General features: G+C 37.5%; 1 protein-coding gene across 7 annotated transcripts in view; it reads left to right on the top strand.

The window, feature by feature from the left end:
- Positions 1–27,784, top strand: part of PDE1C (phosphodiesterase 1C) — a 334,235-nt gene that overhangs the window by 157,047 nt on the left and 149,404 nt on the right. Inside the window, exons 1-2 of one of the 7 annotated variants that reach the window (XM_041728178.1) lie at positions 26,796–26,803; positions 27,101–27,105. The exons of the other annotated variants lie outside the window; for them this stretch is intronic. The gene's annotated coding sequence lies outside the window, so the exon portion shown is untranslated. Of the gene's footprint in view, positions 1–26,795; positions 26,804–27,100; positions 27,106–27,784 lie in introns of those variants that run through there. 7 annotated transcript variants of the gene reach the window in all.

The following is a 27,784-nucleotide window of genomic DNA, read 5'->3' as shown; positions in this document are numbered from 1 at the left end:
TGAGAACAGATACGTCTTCTCATCAGAACATATTGCAGTCAAATCATGTTCTTTATTTGCCTGGATTTTATCATGCTACCAGCTTTTGAAAAGCCTCTGCTTGGTTTCCTAATTTGACCAAAGCTAGAGCAAGCAGATAGTTCCCATTACCTATCCCTGGGGTGTCGCATGGAGCTGGTACAAGGCAGCAGCAAGGAAGCAGGGCACTCTCCCCTAGCAAAAGGCAGGTGCAAGGATAGGGGAGCAAATGCTTTCAGCACCTCCAGAAGTGCTTCTAAATTCCAGTTCACCTAAACTGAAAGTGAAAACTTAAGAGAGATAAGACATGGCAAAAGTATGGAAAGAATACTGCTTAGAAGATTGTGCAGAATTAAAATGGGGGAGGACAGTAAGAGTAGGGTAAAAATAAAATAAGAAATCAGGAGAAAGGACCATCTTACGGGAGAAAAGTTAATCTAAGCAGTGGTCTTGGTTTTTGGAGAGGACCCAACATTTTTTGGCTGTAGTGGAAGTCACTCTACATATGTCTTCATTTTTAGAGAATATATATGCACAGTGATTGAACATACTCTAGAGCAATGATTCTCAGTCAGGAGTGATTTTGCCCACCGGGGGACATTAACAATATCTGGAGACATTTTTTGGTTGTCACAACTTGGGGCTGGGTGCTACTGTCATCAGATAGGTAGAGGCCATGGTTACTATTAAATATACAACAGTGCACAAGGCAACTCTTCACAACAAGGAGCTAGCCCAAAATGTTAATAGTGCCAATTTTGAGAAACTTTATTCTAAAGCCAGACTATCAGGGTTCAAGTCTTGACTCTGCCCCTTACTATTTCTGTGGCCTTGGGAAAGATACTTAGCCTGTGTGCATCAGTTTCTTCATTTGTGAAATGAACTGAAGACCTAATTTCATTTAAAATAAGATGCTATCAAATGTAAGGTACACCTTCATTTTATGGAAGATAAATCAATGCTGAGTAAGTCATTCTATAGATTGTACAATCTGTATCCCTGCTTCAGATATGTTAAAATGTCGAATTAAATGTGTCTTAGACTTGGTAATATATAGTATGATCTTTTTAATAGGATTTTAGAAAGATTAAATGGATATGTCTTCTTAGACAGTTCTTAGCTCACACATAGTAGGTACTATATGAGGTTTAGGAGCAATGGGGAATGAAGAAGAGAGATTTCCTTTTCCTTCCCTCTTTTTCCCTCTTTGGTGTTAATGAACCTAAAAGAGCCAGCACCCTGGGGCTTTATCTATAACACTACACACATTCTGGATCCTCGTTATCAGCTCCAAGTGGTGCAGAATGAGAGAGCTAAATATGAAGCCCAAGAGAGTCCAGGCAGTTGATGGTCATGGGTGTGATAGGAAAGGTGGCTACTGATTCCTCACATGGGAGGGCACGAAACCTTATTTAGAAAGTTCCAGTGGCATGTTTTGATATTAGAGGGTGTCCAAAGATCTGTGAGTTCTCTGACAATGATTGGATCAAATCACTGATGACCAGTATGTAGAAATAGCCATCATGGCCAAAGCCATCTACTTACTTAGTTATAATTAGAAACTGACATCTGGGCAACCAACTAAGAGGACTTAGGCCACATTATTTTAGAAGTTTTTATCTTTGACTGGCTCATTTTCTTATTTCTCAGTGGTGATAACTATGTTTTTATATTTCAGAGATTAGGTCAGTGGAATTCTGAGTGGGAGAGTTATACAGTTTGTAGGTTAGGTGCAAAATGCTGTCTTAAAAATGGGAAATTCATGTGGGATTTCTGAGGAATGAAAGGCTTCCAAGCAATTATTTATCAGGATCTATAGTTTCTGTGGTAGGGTCTGGCATTCTTTGTACCCCAACCATTGCAAGTGAAGAATCTAAGGAAGCACAAGAGAACAGTCAGCTGAATCAATTCACTCACTTATAAGGTATTTGTTGTGCACCTACTATGTAATAGCCACTGGAGTTATAAGGATGAATAAGAGTGGTCATTAAGGGTTATTAAAGGTAGTTATTAAAAATTCATGTCTGTGTTTTGTTCTTTAAAATTTATTTTTCATTAAAATGGTGGTAGGAGTCCCTTAGCTGTTATGACGTTTTATATTGCTTCCAAACCCTGTGTTTTTTCTTGAGTAAAGGCTAATGAGCTGATTAGAATCACTACAACTCTTTGCTATGTAAGAATACAAGAGTAAGTCTGCCAGTTGGTGTTCAACCTGAGAAGTGGACCCCATAGGAGGTATATATCAGAGAGTGATTGCTCAGAACAGGCTTGCTCATTCTGGGGGCTACCAGGTACAGCCCAAATCCATAGGATGGCCATCAGGCAGCCTAGAACTTTTAGGCATGATTGAAGCTGCTGCCCATAGGCAAAATTACTTCTCCTCTTGGGAAGCTTCAGTTCTGCAACTGAGGCCTTTCAACTGGTCCACTCAAGTTGTCTAGTATATTCTCCTTTATTTAAGGTCTACTGATTATGGCCTTGAGTCATGTCTACTTTAACAGCAACACCTAGATCAGTATTTGATGAAGTTATGGAACCAGACAAACCAAGTTGACATATCAAAAAGACCATCAAAAAAAATAAATAAATAAAAATAAATAAAAATAAAAACAAAAACAAACAAACAAACAAAACCCAAAAAGACCATCACAGGAATGTTTGAAAGAAATTTGGTTTAAACTGTATATTTTGGTTAGATTCCCTCAGTTCACTATTAATTTTCTAGTAGTTCTTTGACATTATTACATTATTTGGGCTATGTTTATAAACCATCACAATTAGTTGATAGAATCAATGAAATGAAAAAAAAAGAGGCATTTTTGCATCAATTTGGTCAACTTATAGACTAACATGTAAAAATGTGTCATTAGTTTTGTTAGCATTTTAGGGACAGATTGTGACTACTAATATTTCTTTTCATCATTTAGCTCAATCATTGGATGCCAGTGTCCATAGTACTGGGCATGGTCTTTGGGATCTAATTTTAACTTGGGAAACATACAACTCAAAACTTAAAAATATTCTATCTCTAAGGAAGTTGAGAGGCTGAATAGGAACATGGTCACGGTGTTCGATTTGTTTTAGTATGTCTTATTCATCCATTTGGTCATTTGATAAATCATCCAATCTTTGTTACTTATTGAATTACATCATGATTAAAACACAGGCTCTGGAATCAAATGCCATCACTTTCTAGGTGTGGGACCCTGGAAAAGTTAGGTACACTGAGCCAATTTTTTGCATTGTGAAATAGGAATAAAAATATTAACTACTTCATAGATTTGTTTGGAGGACTAAATGAGGTTATCCTGCAAAGACAGAGTGTTTACTTCTTGAAGTCATGGACCTGATTTTCAGTTTCTGTATGTCTTGGCACAGCACAGGGACTGACCGGCAGAGGAATACTAACTGACCTTCACAACACACCATGATGCGCCTGTTAATGGTGGATGGCCAGAACCTGGCGGAAGCCCCCTGCAATGAGAATACCTGTATATTCTCACTGTGGTGGAGTGGTTTGGCCATCCACTCCTCATACAGCGAGCCTTAGTACCACCCTGAAAACTTGGCAGTAAGGTTAATGACATGATAAAAGAGGAACTGTTCCATCAAGGAGCAAAAATTAAAGAAAGAAAATGATATTGAAACTTTTCATGGAACGTAAGAAGTAAATTTAAAGATCCTAAAGAAATTTCTAGATTATAGAGCAATATTACTAAATGACTGAATATCACTTTCTTAGAGATTTACCTACTGAGAACTGTCAATGAAATCAAGATTATTGGTATCCTATAATTAAATCATTGTGTGATTAGTGGGCCCATTTTAACTTTTAACATTTTAACTTCTTTAAATTAGATGTAGAGTCAATTTTATATCTTCCCCTCTTACCCACCCTCCACTTTTTTTCAGTACACTCATCTAGTTCTCCCATAAGATTTTATTTTGCTCTAGTTATTTGGCTGCATATAAATACTTCTTGACTTGTAGGAGTGATTTTTACCTGTTCCCAGGTGATTGCTGACATTGAAGGTAAATGACTCTGTCAAGTATATTTCCAAAGAACTTCTGCACAGAGAACTTAACTCACTTTATGAATGCCTTCATATAAGAGATATATTTTCCATCTTTGTATAATAAATCTGCTTATATCTTTGGGATATTTTTTCATATTCACAGATTTTATTGTTTTTTATTAGATTACTTTTCACCCTAAAATAAATTGCCTGCCAATGAGTTGCAATACATTAACTTTCAATGAAGAATGAAATGAAAGGGAGGAATATAAAATTATAAATAGATGTATAAATGGCATTATTCTAACAACAGGAGACTTATCATAGTCTAGTTTGTGGGGCATGTGATTACATTTCCCATCATTGTTCACAGGCTGAACCACCTCACAATACTTCATATAATCCTTTTGTTAGGCTCATGTTCCATAAAATGGGACTCAAACACCTGCTTCCCATAAAGTTTTACGGGTTCTAATTTATTAAATACCTTTTATGCTTGCTGATTTTTCTTGGTGATAGTCTGTATAAAATGAGTTATGACTCACAGTCGACCTTATCTATGGAGGCCTATATGTTTGGGGAAGGAAGGAATGGTGCCCAGCAATGCAGATGAGACTGGATGGCCGTATAATATGACTTGGATGCCATTTTTCTTGCTCTTTGCTTCCTTGGACAAGGATAATTATCTTGATTCTACCTGTAGGCTCAGAACTTCCCACCCTCTGAGGTTAGTTCTGATGCTACACACACACACACACACACACACACACTCACACGCACACACACGTGCATGCACATTCTCATGACATATTGGGAGGTTGTTGGCTTCTTCTCAAACCCTATTCTTGCTCATCATTTACCTCTTTTTAAAATATTGCCTTGCATCATAGTTATTTATATACCTAGCAGAGTACCTGGCACAAAGTACACACATATGTGTGTGCATACACATAGCAGCCGCTAAAGATTTAAAAGCACTCTACTAATCTTTCCACATGCATTATTTTATAAAATTATCACCAAACCTGTGAAGTAAATAGTCTTGTCATCCCTACCTTATCAAAAAAGAAATTGAAATACTGGGAGTTTGAAAAACTTGTACAAAGTCATTTAATGAGTAAAGGAACAGAAGGCTTTATATTCCAACAGCCACACGCTAGACTGCTGGGTGATCCCTTGTCTTGTTCACTTACTGTTGCATGAACAAACGCGTGTGCCCCTCACTGAGCTGGAAGCTTCTTGTGCTTTTTCTCTCAGTAGCCTGTATAGCACCTGCCATGGACTTGGCAACAACAAATGCTGTTGCCCCAACAGTACACTTGGCCACAGGCATGGGGATTTCGTATCTACTCTTCTGACATCAAGCTCAAACCAAGGAAAATGTATTTCACTGTACAGCTAATTTATTGAAAGGAAAGGCTAAGATGGATTCACAGAATGACCCCTCATTCTTATATTAGTTTATACTGTAATATACAAAGTTAGCACACTCTTGGGAATTATGAGAAATTGACATTTGGGAGATAATAACTTATTAGAATCTCATGAGACTAGCACTTTTAAAAGAGCCTGAAAAGACTGAAAGAATTGTGTAAGAATGAGATGATTGAAGGTGTTACATGTGGTGTTTGTGAGGAAATGACATGCAAATACTTGACATAAAGAGAAGTTATAGTTAGATAATGACTTCAAATATATGAGGATTTAGGGAGAAACACAATGGTGATCAATCAGTTTACACATGAGAGAAAATGTACTTAAACTAAAATGCTTGGCTTGCCATTTATTATTTATCCAACATATTTACTTAATGTCCACTATGATCTTAGCACTACAAAGGAAATTTCAACCATAAGGGCTTCAAAAAAAGACAAAAATTTGCACACATTAAGTTATATAGTCCCCACTCTCTATTTGAAGTAACAAATTATTTCCTGGTTCTAAAATATAGAAGGGATTGGGATGCATGGGTGGCTCAGTGGGATAAGCATCTGACTCTTGAACTCAGGTCTTGATCTTGGGGTTGTGAGTTCAAGCCCTTCATTGGGCTTAAAAAGCAAAAAATGAAAAAAATGCAGAAGAAACTTATTTCACAGATAATTTTTCAATAAAAGACATACTTTTTCTAAGTAGACATTTTCATCTCTAAAAATTTTCTAAAAATAGATGGCATAGCATTTTATCTTCATTTGATATTTTTTTCAGGAAGTCAAGATAGCTAAGTCCAGGTTCACTGATACTTGATTGTATAATATAGAGACAACACTTAGCTAATCTATGAGAATAGAGATGCTCATTCTTATTTGTATGTCTGAAACCAAATAGAATACTGTCAATTTGTGACCTATTTGCTTTTGTCTCCTTGGGTCTAGCATAATGCATAACACATTGGCAGTCTTTGGATGTTTATTAAAATAAGTGCAAGCAATCATTTGATGTCTTGTAGTGAACTTGCACTGTTAAGCTGTGAACGATATGGGACCAAGGTCCATGTCATAGATTCCTCTGTTCTCCACAGTGTCTAACACAGTATCTAGCCTAGAGTAAGTATGTTCCTCTTGTATACAAAAGAACAAAATAAAAGAAGTCTTAGCAAAGATTTTACCAAGTTTTTCAACTGAATAACAATTAAGGTAACACATTTGACTGCTGATTAAAATGCTCCTAGTTTATAATGATAAAAATCGTCTCATCAACAAATAATGGTCAGTTGACAGAGCTTCCAAACCATTGCCATAAGTCTTTAATGTATTTAATGTATACTAATTATAGTCATGAACCATAGTGGTTGGGGTGCATAATTTACTGTTAAAGTATTAATTTTACTCACTTCAGTTGAGTGGCAGGTCTTTATCTAGTTGGTCCTTTCTCAAATGAATGGTGGAAATTCAGTGAATATTGGAAAAAATTCTTACTCATTTCTATAGTGAGAAGCACTCACTATAGTGCTTCTATAGCAATCTAAGCAGTACTTAGCAGTCATCAGTAGAAGAAAAAGTATACATAAAACCTTGCTTCCTTCATATTTATGTGTCTGGACACACTGGATTTAGGTATTTTTAAGAAGTGAGTGGAGATGCGGTATCTTCATTTAGCAATTGTCATAGGACCCTAAATTTAAAACCTTTACCTTTAAGAGGAGTTTCTTTGTGTACAGACTTTTTTTCACTTTCAGTGATTTTGCTTGCAAATTTCATATTGTCTCCAAATCCAGATTCATTGTTATCCCTAATGAGAAATGCTAAAGGTTCCCTTAGAATTACTAGTTCATTAAAGTTTAAAGTTGTTTCCCCTTGCTTTTTCATTTTGTTCTGTGCTTCTCTTTGGTGCTTATCAAACCAAGAAATGAAATAGATTATTTACTGTTGCCTAGTCCTGCATCACTAGAGGCTGGATTCTGCTTCCATCCAGGGATGGAAGCTAGAAGGAGAGGCATTCCCCAAAAGACTGCACATAGAGCCTTCTATATTCCTGTGCACTTTGAGAAGGCTGCCATGAAATTCAGAACATTCTTCTCACTGTCTAAATTTTCTTTTGAGTATAGGTTCATTGCTCTACTTACATGTTTAAGTAAAAATAGGGAAACCAAGATTGAGGGTCAGAATAAGTTTAAGAGGGAAATGACCACTTACTGTCTTGTCTTAATCTTATTTTTCTAAATTATAGAGATAACCAAAGAAGAACTGATTATTGCATAAGCATTAATGCTGGCCCTTTGATTAAAGTTGTAAATGTAATTTACATTTAGATGTCCCATGGGCAGCTGTAAAATGTGATTAGATTGTAATAATAAATGAGTTTGACCAATTGTTTTCTTATTGACTCAGGCTGCTATTTTTGGAGAAATCTCCCCTAAGGGAATAGTCTTCCCATTATGTGTTCTCATTTTGAAAGCTTTGGCAAAAGAATGGACCATCATGATATTTAAATTCTTACTATTATTACATAAGGTATAGACCAGCTAGAGTATTTAGGACTCAAAGACTGACAGGTTTTACAATGAATATAAATGCATGAATTGATTTAAGAATCTGACCTTGTGAAAAAAAAAAAAAGAATCTGACCTTGTGGTATTTGAGTGCCATTTACAATTCACTGAAGTACTGATGTACATGTACGAAAAGTTCCCTCATTAAAATTCCTCACTGATTGAATTAATTTATCAATGGTGTACGTAAGATTAAAATTTTTTTTCTTGTATTTTATGGCATATTTATAAAATTATGGTGTCTCTAGTGCATATAGAAAATAAAATACAATTTATTAGCAGTTTTAGTCATCACATATATCTTCAGATATTTTCTGTGCTCTATGGAAAGATTTATTTTAATATTTTAAAAGTTTCTTTGTAGAATCCCAAATGCCAATATTTTCAGACGCTTTATTTCCCTATCAAAAAGTCTTTTTTTCTTGAAAAAAATTTCAATATTTTTATTAGATAAGGAATGACTTCATAAAAAGCACTGTCCTGGGATCCCTGGGTGGCGCAGCGGTTTGGCGCCTGCCTTTGGCCCAGGGCGCGATCCTGGAGACCCGGGATCGAGTCCCGCGTCGGGCTCCCGGTGCGTGGAGCCTGCTTCTCCCTCTGCCTGTGTCTCTGCCTCTCTCTCTATCTCTCTGTGACTATCATAAATAAATAAAAATAAAAAAAAAAAATTTAAAAAAAGCACTGTCCTTATTAGTGTTTTAATTCTTTGCTAATGGTTATTTTCTTAAGGTTAGTGGTATAGCTTTGGTGTTATTACACATTAGCCCATAAAGTTTATTTGTTCAAATGAAAAATGAAATATCCTAAGATGTAACATAAAACACAATGTAACACTTTGATTTTAGAATGGAGACATACTTGTTTGGTATTTTCAGCATTTCATTTGAGAAGGCTAAGAAAGATCTCTTATTATGTGGATTCTATAAGGTATCTGATAACTATGTATACTTAACCCATTTCATTTAATATGTGGTGAGCATCCTTCAGCATTAATATTATAAATTATTATACTATGAACTGTATAATTTAAAATTTTGTTTTGCAATTATAATACATAATGATAAAAATTGAAGATTTCCCAATTAATATAATCAATCCCATATTAGTGATAACTATTACTTCTCTGCTGTTAAAGGAACACATGATGAACATCCTTGTAGATGAATAGTTCAGAAGATCCTTATTTATTTTATTAGGATAAGTAAATAGATGAGAAATTGTTAAGTGAAAGGATACTCATATTTTTTGAATTTCTGACAAACAATGCCTAGTTGTCCATGAGAAGATCATACAATTTATAGACCTGTCAGTAACTTATGAGAGCAACTGTTTTCCCCTATTCTTCTCTGCACTTTTATTATGATTTATGATTCTGGCCAATTTAATAAATAAATGGAATCTCAGTGAAATTTTAATTGCATTTGTGAGGCTCATCAATTTTTCTAAGCTTACTGGACATTTATATTTCATCTTTTATAAATTATTTTTGCTCATTTCCTTTGCATATTCTCCCTAAAAAGCATGTTTGTATTTTTTATTGATTTCAAAAAATCTTTTAGGAACAGTTCTTTGTGATATGCTGTAAATAAATTTTTCTCATTTCATAATATAACTATAAATTTTTTGTAGTTGTTTGGTTTGTTGGTCTGTTACTTTTATGCTTGCAAGCTTTAATGTCATGCTTAGAAAAGCCTAGTTTCACTCCCATATTATACTAATATGTATCTTATACTTATTTTGAGTATTTGCATGGGTTCATTTCCTGCATTTAAAGCTTCAGTCCATTTAGAAAACATTTTGGTATAAGGTGCAAAATATGCATCTATCTTATTTTTTACAGTTGCTTAAGAAATTTGTTACATACTATTTTATTTGTTCAATCAATAATTCCAACTTCTACTGTTAAAATAAGTTTATCATATATTGTCATTATAGGACTTATAATAAATTTTTTCCCTGGAAATTCTCTTCTAAATTAAGCTAAAACCTAAATGTTTTTCTGCATTGACAAGCCATAGTGTTTTTATTTTCAAACTTTCTATTTTTGATATCTGGTAGGAAATTGTAAAATTGCTTTTCTTTTGAATTCCTTTTTGTTTGACGATTTCTGGCTGCTTAAAAAAGTTTAACCCTCTAGATTATCGTAGAATAAGCTTCTAAATTACAGCAAATTAATAGTTTATAATATAATTTGAGAAGAAGTTCGTATCTTTAAAACAGTAAGCTTTCCCATCCAGAAACATGATATAGGTTTCCATTTATTAATATTCATTTGATATTCCCCACTAGAATTTTCTTCTCATGGAAAAAGGATATTTCTTTTTGTATTTATTTCTAGATATGACATAGTTTTAGTTGCTGTATTGAATTTCTTTTTAGCATTTATCAAAACGATCATATAGATTTTTCTTTCTGACATTAATTTGGTACATTGTATTAATGGGTTTTAAAATATTGGGCCATCTTTGGTAACACGAATTTTAAGAATTTTTAAAACAGTGGAGGGGCACCTGGATGGCTCAATCAGTTAAGCATCTGACTCTTAATTTCGGCTTAGGTGGTGATCTCAGGGTCCTGAGATGGAGCCCCACTCCGGCTTTTTGCTCAGTGCAGAGCTGGCTTGAGATGCTCTCTTTCCCTTCCTGCCCCTCCCCTCACTCGCATGTGTGTACTCACTCTAAATAAATTAAATCTTAAAAAAAAAAAGAACTTATTAACCAATGGAGTCATTGAAAAAGTTTCATTTTTAGATTTTCATTTTTAAAACACCAGATTCTGAAATAGGAAGTTTTAAAACACTCAGGATGTCAATAGAGTGCTATAGGGAACACTCTTATTTTGTTGTGATGTATCTGCAATATATGAATGCATATATGACATATATATGATATATAGAGATATATATTTATGTATATGTGATGTTACTGTGCTTTTGTGTCTTTCACATAGATATTACATAGAATGTTGGGCAGATACATAGTATATTCCTGACACATGTTTTATTTACATACTTATTATATTTGTCATGACTATATAAAGTGAATTTTAGCCAAGCATGAATAAAAAGATGAACTATCTATAACTTAAACTTTTGGTGGTACTTTCACAACTCCCAGTAAAATATTGTATATTACAGTAAAAAAGAAAACAGGAAGAGAAAACTAATGAATATTACCTCATACCTAAAACAATTATTCAATAAGTAGAAAGTTTCAGCTATGCTAAGTGAATAAATTCTAGAGATCTGCTATATAATATAGTACCTATAGTTAATTTGGTAATGTACACTTCAAAATCTGTTAAGAGGGTAGATCTCATGTTACATGCTCTTACCACTTAACACATAAAAAGAAACAAAGCAAAGAAAACTCTGCAGGGTGTTGGATCTGTTACCTTGATGTGGTGATAGTATCATAAGTGTTATCTGTCCAAACTCATCAAATTATTCACATTAAATATGTATAGGTCTTTGTAGATTAGTTATACACCAATAAAGCTGTTAAAAATAGAATAAACAAGAAAATCAATTAAATAGAGAGTATCTAGGGTCTGTTAGAGATTTTTTGTTGTGCTTATTTTGTATTGCCTTTTTTTTTTTTTAGTTGAAGAGACAGAAAGCCAATGGCATTTCTCCAATAAGAACAGATAACTAAACTTTAGTTTTCTTTGGAGCAAGGCTTCTTGGTGTTACTCACATATCAAGTCAAATAACCCTTTGTTGTGGCGGGCTGTCCTGTGCATTGATTAGCAGCATTCTTGGCCACTAATACACTAGATGCTAGTAACACTCTCTTGCTATAAGAATGTTGCCAGACATTACTAAATTTCCTGTGGCCAACAAAATTGCCTCTGCTTGAGAATCACTGCCTGAGGATGAGATAGTAATGATGTACACATTCAAGAATCAAGTTTAGTCTAATGGAAACCTTTGGGCAAAATGAAATAGGTAACAGATTAACCTGCTTCCTGTCACTTGTGGAGCGAAATACAGGAATGCTCATTTCTACAGGTTTATACATTTTTTTCATCACTCCTTCCTCCCCTGAATCCATCTTTCTTTGCCTGCCTCCCTTTCTTTCTTGACTTTATTCTTTCAACCTCTTTTTCGTCTCTTGGTCCCAATACCTTTCTCACATAATACCTAAAATCTGTAATTTTAAAAAATACTTCTGTTAATAACTGGGCATTTAGGGATCTTCTGAGACTTGCAATATTGGTTGCCACTTTTTGATGCTTTTTATGTACAGTCAGGACTGATTGGTATAAATGGGACATCCATGCTCTTGGTAAAGACTGAAACCATGAGCAGTGCTATGCTAAGGGCACTCTGGCAAGAGGCTAGACTGCATGAATGATGGAAAGCTTTTGAGTTGCTAGGCAGAGAAGCCCGGAGGATCGAACATGACTTCTTTACTGTTTTATATTAGAAACATAAATAACTTCCTTCAGTTAAAATCTAATTGGGCTGGAGGGGAGCCATTCCAGTCAAAGATGATAATCTTATATCAAGTCCTTTATTTTCCCCCTTTCTAAAATTTCCATTGAAAATCCAAGGAATAAAAAAATGAGATAAAACATATATCTATGCAAATGTACTTCCATTGCCTTTCAAACAGTCTTACCAGGTATTTGTGAAAATCTGGAGAAGTAGGCAATCTCATGTTCTGCTGGTGAAAAAGAGAAGATTGTTATACATTTTTTATGGAGAGTTTAGTGATAAGCGTAAAAAAGTTTAGAAAGATTCTTTTCCTTTAATACTGATATTGGACTTTTAAATTTTGTCCTAATAAAAAGAAGTGCATAAAAATACAGCCATAATAATTTCATTTAAATATATTTCATATTAGAAAAAATTAAAAACAACCTGAATGTCCTTCATTAATAGAGTGGTTGTACAAATTAAGGTATATATTTAGTGCCAAACTGTGTTTGTTAAAATTATGTTGAAGAAAAACATTTATAATGTGGGAAGAGATTTATAGCATATTACATATAAAAGCATTCTATCAAATAATTTGTGTAGAGAAGATAAAAAATCATCACTTAAAAAATCTATGGATATATGATAAAATATTAATAATTATTATCTCTAAGATAGAACAATTTTTTAAAGATTTTTATTTATTTATTCATGAGAGACACAGAGAGAGAGAGAGAGGCAGAGACATAGGCAGAGGGAGAAGCAGGCTCCATGCAGGGAGCCCAATGTGGGACTTGATCCCCAGACTCCAGGATCACGCCCTGGGCTGAAGGCGGCGCTAAACCACTGAGCCACCTGGGCTGCCCTAGGTAGAACAATTTGATGTGACTTTTATTTTCTCTTCATTTCTAATGGGTATTTTATAAGTTTTTTGCAATGACCAGTTACTCTTTTTGAAATACAAATAAAGCAAAGGTTTTTGTGAAATATAAGGAAGTCTAGTGGGGTACTATATAGGGAATGCCAATGACAAGCGTGTTTATCATTTTTGAAATACTTATTTCATTTGGAGTCTTCTCTGTTATTTTTTTAAAGAACATAAACTAAGGAAAACTTTGTTTCTATCTCACATTTGTACATGTGTTATCGCAAACACATAGTAAAACAAAACAAACCCTGAGTTATTTGGAAGAATGTTAGGAAAAATTTAAATAAAACCCAAGGAAAATTACTAGTTTGTGTTGAAAATGTTCTGTGGTGGGTAAACAACTTATCATTGGTTTTCTGACTACTGGAAGAAAGAAGTAAAATATTAATGCAGGTCAGGTTATTCGAGGTTTTGAAGAAATTCTTCTAACCCAAAGCATGTGAATGAGGGAGAATAGACAGGTTGTGGTGATTCTGTGTTTAATTCAGGGACAATTTTCTAAATGTGGAATAGTATAGTCCACTTGAGAATTGGCAGTCATAACAATATGCCCCTTTGTCCTTGTAAATTATGGTAGCTGGTCATCAGGGAGTGGCCAGGGAGAAAAAGGAAAAAATACTAGAGAAAAGTCAGAAGGGACAAAGGGAAATATTTTTTTCAATTATTCTTCTATCATTGCTGAGGTAAAAATGAACTACATCAAAATATCTGAGTAACGTATGAAAACTTTGGTTAATCATGCGATAATGTTGGGGCACCTGGGTGGCTCAGTGGTTCAACCTCTGCCTTTGGCTCAGGTCATGATTTCAGGGTCCTTGGATTGAGTCCCACATCGGGCTCCCCATGGGGAGCCTGTGTCTCCCTCTGCCTGTTTCTGCCTACATCTCTGCCTCTCTCTCTGTGTATCTCATGAATAAATAAATAAATAATCTTTTAAAAAATCATGCGATAATATAAACTAGAAAAGAGTAGACGACATGTTCTTAAAATAGAAACTGGTTTCAGGGACAGTCACATGTTGTGGTTCATGTTTCCACGAATGCATAATCTTGCATGATTTTTGCATCTTTATCTTTTTCTCTCGATATATAATAGAAAAGTTTAAGTGCATAAAAAGGAGGGAAACTGTCTTGTCTTATAATTGTTATTTCATCCCAAGTTTGCTGGATCCCTTGTCTGCAAAAAATGTAACCGGCTCATCTAACGAGGCAGAGCAGGGTGACTACAGAGAAGTGATCCCCAAATCCCATACAATAGAACCTTCCAGCTCTGAGGGATTTAAAAGAAAAGCACAAACCTTTGTCAAATTTAGTGGGAACATACTTTACACAATAGCCTTACCTCAGAGAGTCACATGGGTGTTGCATCCAGGGAAAAAGATTTGAGAAGATAGAGACGGAATAAAGTCTCCCTAACATTTTTTAAGCAGGATTTTCACAACATTTCCATCCTGAAGGCTTCTTGTGAGCCATGCCTGTTAACATCCTGTGGGCCAAGTGTTCTATGGAATGCAGTTTAGAAAGCACTGGTCAAGATGATTCAGACCTCACAGCCTTTCACAAGGCTGTTTAATTATTCACATTGTTTGTCTGAAAGTGTTACTACCACCCTGCAAGGTCAGAATTATCAGCACGATTTTGTCATTTCATACTTCGATCTAAAATCTGGCCTGGGTTTCTGTATTTTAAAAGCTCCCAGGAAATTAGAATTCAGGGTAGGTTTTGGGGATCATTGCACTAGAATCAATTTAGGAAAATCTCAATATGATGATCAATCTTACTCTTCCTAGAATAGTACTATTGCTATCATTTCTTCAAAACTCTTTTGTCCCTGCGTATCTCATTATCACTGCCTGTTGACTAGCTGTCATGAAGGCACATAGCCCACAAAAATGTGAAGGCAAGCACTCTGGACAATATGTTTAGTAAGGTCCAGTTAGCTGCTCTCATTCTTAGACTACAGTGATAGGAAAAAATCCTTACCAAGTGGATCACAAGAGCTGGTAAGCTGTCTCTAAGAAAAAGAAGACTTTCTGGGAGTTGGGTGATCCATCTTCTCCAGCCTTCCCCACTTTTGTCCATTCTGTGTGCAGGTCCAGCCTCCCCCAACCCTCCCTGGGGTCTAGGAGCAGACATCTCCCACCTCCCTGCAGAAGCCTCAGTACAGCAGTGGTGCCCAGACACCCGCTCACCCGGCATCTGGACATCTCAGCTCATCTTGGGCACCCAAACAGCCTTTTGGAGGGAATCCCTAATAGATATTTAACATCTTTCTGCCTTTGCATTCATCTCTGTGAAATGGCCCCATAGCTTTGCCCCAGGGATACATAGATTTGTAACCTGCTTGAAATTACCAACAGAGAGTCACTTTCCAAAGTAGGGATGGTCCTGTCCCACATCTGCCCTTTACTCCTGAGACTCAGATAGGACAGAAAAATGAAAATAACAAGAACTGCCATACTTACTCATGCCCTGTCCTTTTGAAGTCCCTTCTCCTCTTACAGATGACATTTTGGAGTAGAAGAAATTTTCAAAAAAAAATTCCTAACTTTTTCTTTCCCATTTCTTTATCTCTTTGAGACAGTGTCCACTGCCACCCATAGGACGTCATCTTAAGTGGGCAGTACTGTCCTTGCTGGCCTCCCCCTTCCTCTCAGTTTATGTTTATTATTCTTCTGCCTTCTCTGGAAGGGGAGCAGGGCTACTGGTTGGCAGATGTGCTGTTTATGCCCTAGGGAGACATAAACAGTATACTGGACTCAGAGTTACTGTCTTTCCAAGTGGGGCCAAAGGTATTGTATTCCCAAATCTGAGAGGAAGAAATTCAGGAAGTCACTTGGAAATTATCTCACATTCCTCCCCTTCCTCCTTCTCTTCCCCTGACCTCTTCTTGTAATACCTATTTTAACGTGCTCTTTTCGCCTAAGCAGGAGATAGAGGGTCCAGTGAACTTTGTGATTTTCCCATAATGCCTGAAACACTCTATTTTAGGACTTAATGTGTTTTATAGAATTTATCTCTTCATGCCTGCTGTCCCTACCAGACTGTACCCTCAAGATGCATGGGCCCAGCACAGTTGCAGGTATATATAAGGACACGTGAAATACTTGTTAAATTGAGCTGTTGAATCTCGCTTGCATGTCTACACCTGTGGAACCTTGTCCTACCTCTACCAGGAGTAATTTCCCTCTTCCATATGCCCCAAGAATATTTGGTTATAGCTCTGTCACGGGATTTACCAAAGAAGATTATGGTGGTTTTGCATTTATCTCCCATGCCAGGTGTGAGAGCCTTGGGATCTGGCATGCACTGCATCTGTCTGTTTCTTTCTTTCTCTTTTAAATATTTTATTTATCCATTCATGAGAGAGAGAGAGAGAGAGAAAAGAGAGAGAGAGAGAAAGAAAGAGAGAGGCAGAGACAAAGGCAGAGGGAGGAGCAGGCTCCATGCAGGGAGCCTGATGCGGGACTCCATCCCAGGACTCCAGGATCACACCCTGGGCTGAAGGTGGCACTAAACCACTGAGCCACCCAGGGATACCGCATCGGTCTGTTTCTTTTCTTTTCTTTCTTCCTTTTTTTTTTTTAATCCCTCTGTTTCTCACGTACCCTGCCTGCCTCTGAGGAGCTGCTCAGCGCTGTGAGTGTGGAAGGGCAATCATTTATTCCCAGCATACTCAAGATGTGCAAAGAACCTGTGGCTTCTTTGCTTCCTATGTATGATCTGATCTTCTTCATAAGCTCTCTATTCTACTGGGTCTGGGTCTGTAATGGGTGTGTGTGTGTGTGTGTGCGCGCGCGCCTGAGAGAGAGAGAGAGAGAGAGAGAGAGAGAATTTGGTGAAGGTGGAAAGAGAGGAACTATAATACAAGTTATGAAACTCCACCCAATCTAGTAATTTAAATGGTCCTTTTAGGTAACTCATGTTTAAAAATATTTTAATCAGATATCTGTATTTCTCTCCCTATTGCTCTCCCAAGACAGCATGGGGCCTTATGTCGTTGCATTGTTCTCTGGCACCTCTCATTTCTCTTGTCCACTTGGTCACTGCAAGTCTTAGTGACATCTTTAGCTAACGTCTGTATTTCTCCCCACCATTTTAGCCCTGCTCCACTCCTGTGGCACTGTTGTCCTGTTGAGGTCTGGCTGTAACGCCCACTTGGTTCCTGTGGCCCTCAACCATGGTAGCACTCTTTGTACTCCCACCAGCCAGCTCTATCAGCTGTCCCATGGCCTTATGCAGGGCACTGGGGATCTCTCACACCTTCCTCCTTCCCAACCAGGAGCCAGGAGAGACTTGAGTGATCTGAACCGTGGCCTCCCTCTGTCTAACTATCATACAGTAGCTGCTTGTATTGTGATGTCACTGTGCTGGGTTGGTGTGAGAATGGCCTGGGAGTCACTTCAGGAGTAATGCCTTGCTGAGCCCACCAAAGTCTAAAGTACTCAGCTCTCAGTGTTCCCTTGACCCATCCAACAACCTCCTGCCACAAGATTTTGGACTAGCACACTACCATGTCCTAGACTCTTCTTTCCACCACCTCCTGGGGACTTGTGGTGGGAATGGCCGTTGGTAGCAGTTGGTAGGGTTGGGGAGGGGAGATGAAAACACAACATAGTCTTTTTTGTTATATACCAATGAATTTGGGTGGAAGAATTTCCTGCACGAGGGCGAACTAGGGTTTTAGGTGAGGGAAGTGTAAAGCAGAAGGTCAGTTGGGCCACAGGTTTTAGCTTTTCAGTTCCAATTTGATGGCATCTTTGTGGAGGGAAATGCGAGAATGCAGGGGCTTGGAGAAAAAAGGCAGAAGGTCCATAGCAATTGAGAGTAGATAGCCCAGGGCCCAAGGACACATGGAAGTGGCAGGTCACTGAGCCATATGTGTGACTATCAATTTTGAAGGCCCGTCCCCAACTGTAGTAGAAATGCTCCTGTTGTTCGTCGTTCACACTAGCACTGGATGGACCAAGCTCAGCCACTTCTCAGGTTCTGCAGGGACTTCTCAGGTCTGGCTGGCCTTGTCGTCCTGTGGACAGAGCAGGTGTCCCCTCTGCTGCTCTACCCACATCAGGGAGATTAATGAGCCCCAGTTGTGCAGGTTTGCAGACCGTTGGGAGAAAGGACAACTCCTCTCCAGAAACCCTCGATAGTGTAGTTGTGACTGCACCACTGCTTCTTGAGACTTGACAGATCTCATGTACTCTTCCAAAGTCAGGATCGAGGGTTGAACATTTTGTGATTTCCCTTGTGTCTCTGTTTCCTTTGACAGAGAATCATTGAATGGAACTCTTTCTTCCTCTTTCTAGTCTCAGGCCCTAGTCTGAAGCTCAACAAAGAAAGTTCTTCTTTACACATTCAATAATAAAACATATTACAACGTCACAGAACTTCAAATGCCATTAAAAAAAAATCTTACTGAGTATGTACAGAGTTTTAGAAGGTTTTCAAAATGTGAAACAAGAGAGTCCTGGTGCCATCGAGGCTCACACTGCTCATGAGGGGAGGAATCCAAAGCACTGGACGGTATTTTTAAACGGTAAAAATTACCATCATGAATGCTGAGGAATATTCTATCTGGAGTAAGCAGAGTGCTTTATCCATATTGACCCATCACTACTTGCTATGATTACTGCTAATTCCTTTGTAAATCAACTCTTCTTATAAATTATTACAGAAAACAGCTAACAGGAGATGACCTGTGTTCCTAAATAATTTGGGGAGTTTTGTCCTGTATTAGCATTTACTTTGCTTAGCTACCTGACCTATAGCAAGCTTGAGTTTCTAACCACAGAGAAGGTGGGGGCACACTTCTAATAGAAGAAAAAGTATAACAACAAATCTCAGGCCTTGAGTACAAAGCCGGGGAGATAATGCTGGTGAGGGAGATGATAACACCTGAGTAAAAAGTCTCCTCAACTCTTTTTTCTATAAATATATAGCAAAAGAATGAGAAACTTGTGGCTTTTGACACATTCAGGGATTAGAATGTGCTAGAGCAGACCTACAATGAGTGATAATGCACTACAGGTCCAGATGCCTATTTGCCCCTCCCCCCACCCCAAAGCCATTATAGAATGATTTACGGTTGGCAGGAAATTGAATGGTAATTATGTGGAAAACAAACTTCAAATGTTAATAACATGCAAATTGGTTTCCTGTTTGATTGGAAATGACTGTACAATACAACACAATCACCATGACAGGTTCTTTCACACCCCTGCCTACTCACCTTCACTCCATCAGCCTCATGCCTAACTCTGAATTTCCTTCTTCACAGACCTGGTCAGCCTGCCTTAGTGAAATTACCCTTAAAATGAAACAGACTTCTGAAGATGAGCTGGAAAGGTGGGGCACAAATGCTGGGAGGGAAGGTGCCTCACACCTTAGAGCTCCACAGGGATCCTGGCCAGGAAAGGTGGAATCTGGACCCTTCAGGAAAGTCGCTGGGGTTCTTCTTCCTCGTCTTATTAGTGTGCCAACCATCCGCTAGTATCTCCGTTTCTTCAGCTGATCCTGAGAATCTTCCAGCATGAAATAGCTTTGAGTCTTTCCCCGGTTCTTACCATGCTCTGAACATCACTTGTTTTAAGCCCTTGTTGGATCTTCTCCAAGGCCATCAGACAGTTAACAGCTCACCTGTAAACATTACTCTCTTCCTCTGCTGAAACCAAGCAGAAGGATCTAGGAGGTAGATACTGAATAGGCCACTTGAACAGAGAGACCCCTGTAAGACCAGCTAAGGAAAATGTAAATCCAGTCTATTATTATCAATATTCCATTGAGCTGGAGGGCTGTGTCCCTTTTTCTAAATTAAACTTTCTCTTTTGAGATAGATTCAGATTATTATGAGAAATAATATGGAGAGATTCCCACGTACTGTTTAGCAGTTCCCCCAATGGGAAAATCTTGTAAAACTGCAGTACAACCAGGATATTGACATGAGCACAATCTGCTTGTTTTCCTCAGATCCCCCAGTTTTATTGTACTTGTGTGTGTGCATGTGTGTGCACATCTGTTTAGTTCTATACAACACACGTGGGTCTGTGTATCTTTATTACAGTCAGGATCCAGGATAGTATCATCATTACAGGCTCTCTTTTATGCTCCCATCTTTGTCCGGCTCTCTTCCCCCTCCCACTCCTGGCAACCACTAATCTGTCCTTCATTTTACAATCCTGTCATTTCAAGAACGTGATACAGATGGAATCCTATAGTATGTAACCTTTGGGATTGCCTTTTCTCACTCAGGATAATTTCCTTGAGAGCGATCTCACTTTTATCAGAAAGTTTGGGATGTTATCTCATAATCAGCATGATTATGTTTCTCAGTTTAGTAGGATTATAACTTTAGTAAGCCACTTTAATATACAGTATCCCACGTGATCCTCTCAACAAAGTAGAAAGAAAAGAGTTAAAAGGAAAAAACACTGTTTTCTAGCTGTGGCTGAGGTTGACTGGCTCTCCAGCCACCCAGCTCCCTCACCCTGCAGGGCACACAGCCCTGCAGCACACAAGACTACATCTTCCAGCTTCTCTCTTGGAAAGGTGTGGCCATGCGACTGGATTCTGAACAATGGAGAGTGACCAGTGGTGATGAGTTCCAATTCCAGCCTGGTTCATAAAACCCTCCCACAGGTGTCCCTCCACATTCTTTTTCCTTCTGTGACCATCTTGGAGCCTATGGTGAACCTAGTGGAGCCACAAGGTGTGGCAAACAACCCTGATTGAACTCTCTCAAATCTCTTGACCTTTAGTGTTCTGAGTCATCAGAGTTATGGGGGTGGCCACTGTGGATTTGGAGGCAGTGGAAGGGAGGGGTCAGTTGCAGACTATAACGCTTTCTCGCCTATCATTTCCTCCCTGGGGCCTTTGGGGCTGTGTCCTGTCCCAGCCCAAGGAGACACACTGCACTGCACTGTCCTCACGCAAAGCACCCCTGAGTCACTTTGGGAATGAGTCATGGTTTTCTTTGAATTTTGGTTTTTTAATTTCTTTTGTGCATGTTTGTTTTTTATTGTTTATTTTTTAAAAGGTTTTATTTATTTATTTGTGAGAGACACACAGAGAGAGGCAGAGACATAGGCAGAGGGAGAAATTGGCTCCCTGTGGGGAGCCCGATGCAGGACTCGATTTGGGACCCCCGGGATCACGCGGGAGCTGAAGGCAGACACTCAAAACTGAGCCACCCAGGCGTCCCTATTTTTTTATTTCTACAATTCTTCTGGAATTAATCTTAAGGAAGGGAGCTGTGCTAACTCATTAGCATCTTGTTAGCCATTCTTTGTAGGTTTTTATCCATGAATTAATTTTATTTATTTCTGTTGTTAGAAGAAAAGAAAACCAAAAGTGGGAGGAAAAGGTAATCTTGGATTATCTTATTAAAATATACTATGTTTCTAGTATGGTAGAGTTTCTGTGATTTTGTTGGGTGAGTGAGCTTTAGCTTCTCTGGATCATCATTCCAACACAATGAAATTCAAACTGAATAAGGAATTGAATTTAAGGAAGGGAAATGAGGAGGCCATGGGGCTCAGTTGACTCTTAAGATGTAGAGAAACTTGGCTATGTGTGGTTTCAACCTGCCTAAATCTTCCTGCAGACTTTCCTCTTATTTCTGCTCATCTTCCTTTTCTCATTACCACCATTCAAAGATGTTTTTAGTCTTTCTCATTTCTTTGGTCTATCGAAACAGATGTTTTTGAAGTGGCATGTTTATCAGCCGAGAGAAGTGATGGTGATTCTTTTGCACATGAATAGCTGCAAATGAAAAATGGCTTCTGGAACTTACCTTTTGGGAGCCTGGCGGGATTTCACCTCCTTCCCCCTGCACAGTACCCAGCATGGCCTGTGGTGAATTCTGAATGATGCCTGTGGTGAATTCTGAATGATGCTCTGGGTTTTCTTTTTCATTCATTGTATTCCTTTTTCCTGAAGAAAACTGGCCAATAAAGTGTGTTCTTACATTAGCATCCTTTCCTCATAAGCTCTGTTTAGGGAGGCCGTGTTTTCCTTCAGGAATAAAGATTTTCCTAGCATAATTGTGCATCTTGCACTTTTTTTTTTTTGCATTATCTCCTTTTAACAGAATGTGCGAGTTGAGTGACAGTAAAAACAAGTGAAGGACAAACTGGTTTTTAAGAATTATTTCTCTGTAAGACCATGAATGACTAGAGGGGGCCCCTTTCTAAATCACTGCGTTATATTACTACTACAAGAACTCCACAGGAACACAGTCAAAATTGACAACTCAAAATGAATTGAAACTTGACCCATGGGTCATAATAACTCCTGGAATACCATAAAGACGTAAGGCTTCTCTTGGGCTGACCAGCGCTTTCTGTCTAGTGTTGATAGTTGGTGAGCTGGCATGCTTTGTGGATTTACTTTGTAGAACAGACCGTAGAAGAAGACTGAATGTGCAGGTATGTCTCATGATGGAGCTTCAGGAAAACAATGAATGCAGATATTCATCAGAACACCCACAGCAACTAAGAAAGTCTGTAGTGATACCTTTGAGTGGGCATCCAAAGATTGGGCCCATGCTGATGGACGAGAACAATCACATGTAGAATATGATAATTCAAAAGCAATTTATATTTAGCTGTTTTAATTATTCTTGTGGCAGATTCCCTTGCCTACTTATGTTGTGCTTGTATTAATATAAAAGGACAGGTGCACATCCCTACACACACCAGCTGGATGTTGAGAGGAGAAGGCTGGGATGGCGAGGTGGTTGAGGAACACAGGCCCGGAATTCAATGCTTTATAATAAGTCTTGGTATTTGGGAGTATAAGTTCTTCAGCTTTGTTCTTTTTTATTCAAAACCATATTGGGTATATTTGGTTGCATTTCCAAATGAATTTTAGAATCAGCCTGTCAGTTTCCACCAAATGACCTGTGGAGAATTTGTTTGGGAGTACATGAAGTCTATAGGTGAATTTAGGCAGAATTCGTATTTCTTAAATACTGCATTTTAAATTTATGAAAATGGATTATTCTTTAATTTATTTAGGCCATTTAGATATCTCTTAATAATACCTTACACTTTTTCTATACAGAGTTCTTTTTTGTGTTTTATAAGGTTTATTTCTGGATACTTTTTATTTTGATGCTTTTATAGGTAGTACTGTTTTCTAATGATTTATTGCTATTTATCCAGTGACCTTGCTAACTTCACCTTTGAATTGTATTACTTTATTTGCAAATTCTTTTAGATATCCTGTGTATGATTTCATCTGTAGTAACAGTTTTATTTTTTCCTTTCCAGTCTGTATACCTTTGATTTCTTCTCATTTCCTTCTTGAGCTAGTGAGAACTTCCCATATAGGCTTGAAGGGAAGTAGTGGTAATACATGTCCCCATATTAGGTAGCTCAACAGGAAAGCTTACTGTATTTCAGTATTATGTATGATGATGTTTGCTGCAGCATTTTTATTTTAAAGACCCGGTATCAGATTTAGGAAATTCACTTTTGCTTTACAAAGATATTTGTCATGAATAGGTATTTCCTCAAACATTTTTTTCTAAATCTATTATGAAGACTGTATGATTTTTCTCTTTCATTCCTGTTAAAATGATGAACAATATTTATTCACTGATTTAAAATATTAAGCGACCTTGCATTCTTGCAAAGTGTGCTTAGTGTTTGCTTTCCATTTTATTTATCTCTGGATTGAATTTGCTAAAATTTAGTTTAGGATTTTTGCATCTATGTTTGTGAGAGACTGGTTTGTAATTCTTTTCTTATAATGTTCTCGTTTGGTCTTGGAAGCAAGGATGTGAGTTGGAAAATGTTTCCTCTTTTGCTTTTCTCTGGAAGATTGTGTTATTTCCTCTTTGAATGGTTTAGATGAATTCACTGATAAAGTGATTTAGCACTGCAGTTTTCCTGGTGGTGAAATATTACACTATGGATTTAATTTCTTTAATAGATACAGAAATATTTATAGTGTATCTTTTTTATGTCAGTTTTGTTAAGTTTTCATTCAATTTTAAAGTTTCATCTAAACTTTTAAATGTACCTATCTGCACAAAAGTATTTATGATATTTTTTAGTGCTTTTTAAAATGTCTGTAGGATCTGTAGTAATATTCTGTCTTTTGTTCTTGAACTTAGGTTATTTATGCCTTTTTTTTTGTCTTGATCAGCCTTGTTTGACTAATCCATCCACTTCATTAAGCTTTTCAATTATTTAAATTATTGAATATTCAATAAAGTTTTATCCAACTTAGCTTTTGGCTTCATTATTTTTAGTTATTATCTTGGCTTAATTGATTTTCTTAAGTATAAGTTTGTTTTCTATTTAATGAAGTTTTATTTACTATGTGTATTTTTTGATATAGTTTACTTTTTTGGGTTAACTATTCTAATTTCTTGAGATGTATAGTGAAAACACTTATTTTCAGATTTTCTCCTTTTCTGATATATTAAGTTGTCTATATATTTCCCTCTTAGCACTGCTTTACCTGCATGCCATATGTTTTGATGTATCATATTTTCATTAACATTTAGAATTATTTTCTCATTTAACCTTTGACCCATGGTTATTTAGAGGTATATTCCTAAACTTTCAAACACTTTAGAATATTTTAAATCACTTTTTTGTTATTGACTTCAAGATCAGTTCCACTGTTGTTAAAGAACATTATCTGATTTCAGTTATTTGAAATTTGTTGAGATTTTTGCTATGACCTGACATATGGTTAGTTTTGATAACTGTTACATTTGTACTTGAAGAGAATGTTGTAATGTGCAACCGAGTGTAATGTTCAATACATGTTCAATTAGGCCAATTTTGTTGATGATGTTATTTAAAGCCTTTTATAAGCTTATTGTCTTTTTACTAGTTAATAATTTATATAGTGAGGTATATAACATACAGATATGCATCTAGTCACCTGGGTATTTGTTTTGTTTTTGTTGTTGTTGTTGTTAAGTGAAAGAGTGATTAGAACCCGATAATCTATTTTAATGTATTTGGTCATCTCCCTAAGCATGTGTAATTGGGACCCATAAAAGCAAAATTCTCTTTTATTTATCAGATAAACAAAAGGTAAAAGTTACATAACAAGGCTATTCTTGCCAGTCATCATTTTATTCATGTTCTTGCGTTTGGTTTGGAGATCACTAAATTAGTAAATCACATGCCTAAGAAATTATTAAGACCAACAATCCATACTACTACCAAACTCATGCAACACCCTAACATGTGTCCTCTACTCTGCTGCTAGATTGATCTTTTAAAATGCAGATCTTCTCATACTACTCCTCCACCCCATTTAAAAATTCTCCAGGGGATCCTCATTATCTCCAGGAGAAAATTAAATTTTTTCAGCTTGACACGATAAGCCCACCAGAGTCTGGTTTCTTTCTGCCTTCTAAAGTTTTGTCTCGGGATCCCTGGGTGGCGCAGCGGTTTGGCGCCTGCCTTTGGCCCAGGGCGCGATCCTGGAGACCCGGGATCGAATCCCACATCGGGCTCCCGGTGCATGGAGCCTGCTTCTCCCTCTGCCTGTGTCTCTGCCTCTCTCTCTCTCTCTCTCTGTGACTATCATAAATAAATTTAAAAAAAAAATAAAGTTTTGTCTCTTCACATATCCCTAAGCTCCAGCTACCAGTGGAATTCCCTGAATGGATCACAGTCTTCTGGCTGCTTCCTCAGTCCAAAGTTTGCCATTTTTTTATTCCCAACTAGCTTGCCTGGCTGATGCCTCTCTGGCCTCCAGTGGCTCTGATATTACCTCCTTAGGGGAGGACCTTGTGTTTTGTACATTCCTCTATCCTCTTCTTTCTTAACACCCTTGTCCCCTCTGCCATCATGCTTGCTGTGCTTCATGATAGGTGCCGATTAGTTGTCCATCTTCCCTAATTAAGAGAAAGCACTGCATTTTCTCTCTTTGGATTATTAGAGCCTGTCACAGTGCCTGCACACAGCAAGCACCCAGTAAATGTTGAATGAGTGTTTTAAGTGCAACCATCTTAAGTATAAAAACAAACAAATCACCAGAAAAATACTCAGATGGCATTGCCAGATGACATGAAGTATAAGCCTGAAGGTCACTTAGAGTATCCCATATGGAGGAATTGTTTTAATTTACTTTCTATGGCATTTAGGTAAGTGGCAGGGGATGGGAGTGACATGGAGGAAACAGGTGTGTGAAAAGTACACAGAAATGCCTTTGCCTTACAAATACACGGATGTGATGAACTGAAATGTTGAGTTTTTTATTCAGAAGAGTTTGTAGGACTCATGATTCACTGGGACATGTACGGGAAGTGTTTTAAAAGATCCAGTTCCCTTTTACATTTTGTTCAAACTAAACAAAGCCTGTCAGAAATAACAGCCATGGTTGGCCATACTGGCATTTTAGGAGCTGCTCATCCATCCTCGGAGGGAATAACCTTGAGCAGAAAGGACAGATATAAGAAAACATGTTTCCTGGCTTTTTATTGCAGTTTATTTTTGCTCAGGAGGCTTTTATGATGATTTCATTGTAGTAGTGTCTAAAGCTCAACAAAATTGTATGCTTCCAAGGCATGGTAGTAGAGGGTTTCTGGGACCTCACTTGGGTGGGGAATAGTGCCTCGTCCATTGTAGGGCAATTTTCTGGGTTATGAAGTTGAGTCAAAAGTTACTTCCTGGGGTACCTGGGGTATCAGGTGGCTCAGTAAGTTATGTGTCCAACTCTTGATTTCATCTTAGGTCTCAATCTCAGGATTGTGAGTTCAAGCCCAGCGTTGGGCTCCATGCTGGATGTGGAGCCTACTTAAAGAAAAAGTCAACCTCAGTGATCCTAGAAATTGTCTTTGTGGGGGAAAAGAAAGACCTTCTCTTTTCTACTCCAATAGCCTTTCAAATTCCAAAATATGGTATTGGGCCTTTCCTTACTTAGTTCCTGTCTTCGGACGCTTTTATGCATTTCAAATAATGGCATGGTCTCAAGCTAACTCAGCATCCAGCACTTGCTCTGGGCTTGAGGGACAGAAAACTGAGGTAACATGGCATTTCATCATATGCCTTGTAGCTGGGAACCTGTAGAAAACAGAGTTTCTGTGGAGAAATGGAGGACTCACGTAAAGCTGCCATGGCTTATCCACAATGAAATTATACACTATCATAACAGAAAGACGTGTTGCCAAATTTTGAAAGCATAAGCTATTCCTTAAATGGTGTTGCACTTCTATATTGGAACTATTATCTGGCAGCCACGGTGGCAGAAATAGATGAAGTGCTGGAAACTATGAACATTCACTCAGAAGGGAAACTTTATTATTGTGATTGTAGTTATTTCCCTCCCTCAACTTCCTTCCTCCTTTCCTACCTCCTTCCCTTCCTTTAGATTCCTGAACCAAAAATCCTTATGAGTAGTATTAAATAGCTAGTTATACAGAATGAAGCTCACCAGGGGATCTGT

The sequence above is a fragment of the Vulpes lagopus genome, chromosome 13 (assembly GCF_018345385.1).
Source record: "Vulpes lagopus strain Blue_001 chromosome 13, ASM1834538v1, whole genome shotgun sequence".
Taxonomy (NCBI): domain Eukaryota; kingdom Metazoa; phylum Chordata; class Mammalia; order Carnivora; family Canidae; genus Vulpes; species Vulpes lagopus.
The sequence above is the reverse complement of the archived record's forward strand: the minus strand, read 5'-3'. Positions and strand labels throughout refer to the sequence as shown.